The sequence below is a fragment of the Schistocerca americana genome, unplaced genomic scaffold (assembly GCF_021461395.2).
Source record: "Schistocerca americana isolate TAMUIC-IGC-003095 unplaced genomic scaffold, iqSchAmer2.1 HiC_scaffold_519, whole genome shotgun sequence".
NCBI classification, from domain to species: Eukaryota; Metazoa; Arthropoda; class Insecta; order Orthoptera; family Acrididae; genus Schistocerca; species Schistocerca americana.
In genome coordinates, this window is record NW_025726257.1 from 32,501 (window position 1) to 37,500 (window position 5,000).

General features: G+C 53.0%; 1 non-coding gene across 1 annotated transcript in view; it reads right to left on the reverse strand.

Annotated features, from left to right (window-relative positions):
- Nucleotides 1-1,001, reverse strand: part of LOC124585939 — a 1,910-nt gene extending 909 nt beyond the window's left edge. Inside the window, exon 1 of the ribosomal RNA XR_006974952.1 lies at nucleotides 1-1,001. This exon is cut by the window's left edge and continues 909 nt beyond it. This is a non-coding gene — a ribosomal RNA (small subunit ribosomal RNA).
- Nucleotides 1,002-5,000: the final 3,999 nt, after the last annotated feature.

The following is a 5,000-nucleotide window of genomic DNA, read 5'->3' on the forward strand; positions in this document are numbered from 1 at the left end:
CCTCTAACGTCGCAATACGAATGCCCCCGCCTGTCCCTATTAATCATTACCTCGGGTTCCGAAAACCAACAAAATAGAACCGAGGTCCTATTCCATTATTCCATGCACACAGTATTCAGGCGGGCTTGCCTGCTTTAAGCACTCTAATTTGTTCAAAGTAAACGTGCCGGCCCACCGAGACACTCACTCAAGAGCACCCTGGTAGGATTGCAACGGGGTCCGCCTCGGGACGCACGAGCACGCACGAGGCGCGTCGCACGCCTTCAGCTCGCCCCACCGGCAGGACGTCCCACGATACATGCCAGTTAAACACCGACGGGCGGTGAACCAACAGCGTGGGACACAAATCCAACTACGAGCTTTTTAACCGCAACAACTTTAATATACGCTATTGGAGCTGGAATTACCGCGGCTGCTGGCACCAGACTTGCCCTCCAATAGATACTCGTTAAAGGATTTAAAGTGTACTCATTCCGATTACGGGGCCTCGGATGAGTCCCGTATCGTTATTTTTCGTCACTACCTCCCCGTGCCGGGAGTGGGTAATTTGCGCGCCTGCTGCCTTCCTTGGATGTGGTAGCCGTTTCTCAGGCTCCCTCTCCGGAATCGAACCCTGATTCCCCGTTACCCGTTACAACCATGGTAGGCGCAGAACCTACCATCGACAGTTGATAAGGCAGACATTTGAAAGATGCGTCGCCGGTACGAGGACCGTGCGATCAGCCCAAAGTTATTCAGAGTCACCAAGGCAAACGGACCGGACGAGCCGACCGATTGGTTTTGATCTAATAAAAGCGTCCCTTCCATCTCTGGTCGGGACTCTGTTTGCATGTATTAGCTCTAGAATTACCACAGTTATCCAAGTAACGTGGGTACGATCTAAGGAACCATAACTGATTTAATGAGCCATTCGCGGTTTCACCTTAATGCGGCTTGTACTGAGACATGCATGGCTTAATCTTTGAGACAAGCATATGACTACTGGCAGGATCAACCAGGGAGCTGCGTCAACTAGAGCTGAGCAGCCGGCCGCCCGGGAGTGTGTCCCGGGGGCCCGCGCGAACACGCAAGCGTCCGCTCAATTATTCTGCAAACAGGAGGAGGCTGAGCTCCCCTGCACAATACACCTCGAAACCCTCTCAGGTCCCGGCGGCGCGCAGCGCCGTCCTAAGTACTTGGTCGGGTTCGAGAGAGGCGCAATCGCCCGGAGTTTGGCGAGTAGACGCTTTAGGTGCGACCACCCGTGCTCCCAACTGAGCTTGCCGCTGCCGACAGAGGCCCGGGAGCGTGCTGTCGTGGCATTGCCGGCGGGAGACAACACGCGCCACCTACGGTGGCCGGCAGCTCCAACGCCAGCGCCACAGAAGGACAAAAGCCCCACTTGGGTGCCGAAGCGAACTCTCCCAGCACAGCGCACGCGCCAACACGTCCGCACAGCTGCGATACAATCCACCTGCGAGAACCGCAGAGGCGACCGAGCAGCAGACGGCGTCGCGGCGCCGAGCGCCGGGCGGCGGCGCATCCTCAGCGCACACAGTCCTCAATCGGACCAGCACACTGCAGATGTCCACCGCGCTTCGCACCGGGCCCGCGAGGACCTACTTTGGCCGCACGGCGCCGCGTGCAGGGTGCGCCGGCGCGCAGCTGCGCCGCCTGCCGCCTCCGTCGGCCGGCGCGCCTGCCACTGGCCGCCCCCACCAGCCGGCTGTAGCGCGTGCGCCCACGCACCGCGCGGCCAGCACGCCGGAAGGCCCCCCCTCACCGGCCGGGGACGGTCCCACCCAGCCACCGCCGCGTATCGCTTCACACCCACATGCCATTCACGTTCGTGGGCATGGTGGGTATCGCTGAAACAACCGGTTGGTAGCTCAACCGATCGTCGCCATCACTGATTCACCTCTAGCGAGAACAACCGCACCACAACGGTTTACCAGTTCTTCATTTGCGTAACGTCACCAGCAAACGTAGACGTCCATCGCCATTTGCAAATTCAACGATTGTTGCATGCCTGTGTCAGGTGTCACGACACACTATGTCTGCCCACATACACGCAACAACATGTGCACGCTTCGCGAACACGTGGAAGGTGGCCCCCGTACGTATGCGATGTCCATTGCGCGAACGACTGTCAACCGGCCTCTGTCGCATGTCGCAGATGTGGAACGCAGTGCACCATGCTATCACGGTGTGTGAGAAGAGACGACTACGTCTGACAACACGCGCCACTACATCAACAGACGGCTCATGCTGATCGCCATCCACGGCATACCATACTGCAATCCAGCTCTTATAGGGAGACGACACGTAGCTGAGTGCACAATATTTGGACCGTATGGTTCGCCGTTGTTGGCGCAGTCGTGGTACGGTCACACATGTACCACGATGTATCATTCAGTACATGAGGACCAATGTGCGGTACAGTGTGTGATTTGGACGTACAACATCAGCGGACAGTTGCCACAAGCCGTACCACAACGTAGGCTGTGCTTCGCCATGCGAATGCCAATGAACAACTGCGAAGGGCATTGAGCATGTACGTCCTGCCGCCATCCGCATTACAGTGTATAGCTGCAAGGTGTTTAACATGAAGCGATACTCTGGGGACCGGGCAGTGCGAGTAGCAAACTATATTGCGGGGGTTGCAGTTAGGCAACACTACACTAATTTAACGCGTCGTATGACAATTACAGAGCAGGTTAAGGCCCAACGTGTGTTGGGTTAAGGCCCAACGTGTGTTGGGTTAAGGCCCAACGTGTGTTGGGTTAAGGCCCAACGTGTGTTGGGTTAAGGCCCAACGTGTGTTGGGTTAAGGCCCAACGTGTGTTGGGTTAAGGCCCAACGTGTGTTGGGTTAAGGCCCAACGTGTGTTGGGTTAAGGCCCAACGTGTGTTGGGTTAAGGCCCAACGTGTGTTGGGTTAAGGCCCAACGTGTGTTGGGTTAAGGCCCAACGTGTGTTGGGTTAAGGCCCAACGTGTGTTGGGTTAAGGCCCAACGTGTGTTGGGTTAAGGCCCAACGTGTGTTGGGTTAAGGCCCAACGTGTGTTGGGTTAAGGCCCAACGTGTGTTGGGTTAAGGCCCAACGTGTGTTGGGTTAAGGCCCAACGTGTGTTGGGTTAAGGCGCAACATAGGTTAGGTTAAGGCGCAACATAGGTTAGGTTAAGGCGCAACATAGGTTAGGTTAAGGCGCAACATAGGTTAGGTTAAGGCGCAACATAGGTTAGGTTAAGGCGCAACATAGGTTAGGTTAAGGCGCAACATAGGTTAGGTTACGGCGCAACATAGGTTAGGTTAAGGCGCAACATAGGTTAGGTTAAGGCGCAACATAGGTTAGGTTACGGCGCAACATAGGTTAGGTTAAGGCGCAACATAGGTTAGGTTAAGGCGCAACATAGGTTAGGTTAAGGCGCAACATAGGTTAGGTTAAGGCGCAACATAGGTTAGGTTAAGGCGCAACATAGGTTAGGTTAAGGCGCAACATAGGTTAGGTTAAGGCGCAACATAGGTTAGGTTACGGCGCAACATAGGTTAGGTTAAGGCGCAACATAGGTTAGGTTAAGGCGCAACATAGGTTAGGTTAAGGCGCAACATAGGTTAGGTTATGGCGCAACATAGGTTAGGTTACGGCGCAACATAGGTTAGGTTACGGCGCAACATAGGTTAGGTTAAGGCGCAACATAGGTTAGGTTAAGGCGCAACATAGGTTAGGTTAAGGCGCAACATAGGTTAGGTTAAGGCGCAACATAGGTTAGGTTAAGGCGCAACATAGGTTAGGTTAAGGCGCAACATAGGTTAGGTTAAGGCGCAACATAGGTTAGGTTAAGGCGCAACATGGGTTAGGTTAAGGCGCAACATGGGTTAGGTTAAGGCGCAACATGGGTTAGGTTAAGGCGCAACATGGGTTAGGTTAAGGCGCAACATGGGTTAGGTTAAGGCGCAACATGGGTTAGGTTAAGGCGCAACATGGGTTAGGTTAAGGCGCAACATGGGTTAGGTTAAGGCGCAACATGGGTTAGGTTAAGGCGCAACATGGGTTAGGTTAAGGCGCAACATGGGTTAGGTTAAGGCGCAACATGGGTTAGGTTAAGGCGCAACATGGGTTAGGTTAAGGCGCAACATGGGTTAGGTTAAGGTACAATATGGGTTAGGTTAAGGTACAATATGGGTTAGGTTAAGGTACAATATGGGTTAGGTTAAGGTACAATATGGGTTAGGTTAAGGTACAATATGGGTTAGGTTAAGGTACAATATGGGTTAGGTTAAGGTACAATATGGGTTAGGTTAAGGTACAATATGGGTTAGGTTAAGGTACAATATGGGTTAGGTTAAGGTACAATATGGGTTAGGTTAAGGTACAATACGGGTTAGGTTAAGGTTCAATACGGGTTAGGTTAAGGTACAATACGGGTTAGGTTAAGGTACAATACGGGTTAGGTTAAGGTACAATACGGGTTAGGTTAAGGTACAATACGGGTTAGGTTAAGGCACTTGGGGGGGGGGGGGGGCCCGGTTTGTTGATTGTGATTATCGTAAGTAAATGACTGCGGCATCATCTGATTTGCCACGTCAGGGTGCACCTTTGGCTCATAACAGGCGGCGCTCTGATTCCATGCTTGTGGCAGACCTGTGTCTTTCATTCCTGCCATTGTTTGTGTGGTGTGACAGGAGGCAGTATTGTGATGTTGGGTGCACCCCTGTCTGGGACATGTGTGGGTGTTGGTGGCTTAGCTGAGCAATGGTGGTTGTCGGAAGGGTGGGATATTCTGTTTTCCGAGTGGACCTCCCGGTCTGGTTATGATAGTGTGGATTGTCTAATGTGGCAGAGAGGATGCACTGGGTGTTGTTCCATGCTGGTGCTTACATATTGTCTGTGTGCCTGTTACAGGCAGAGAGTAGTGCGTGATAAGAGTGTCTGGCTGACGTGTGATTGTGAGCAGAGTCTTTCAGCATGTATACGGACAGGTCTATACATTATCTGTATTCTGATGGCTCTATCTATTA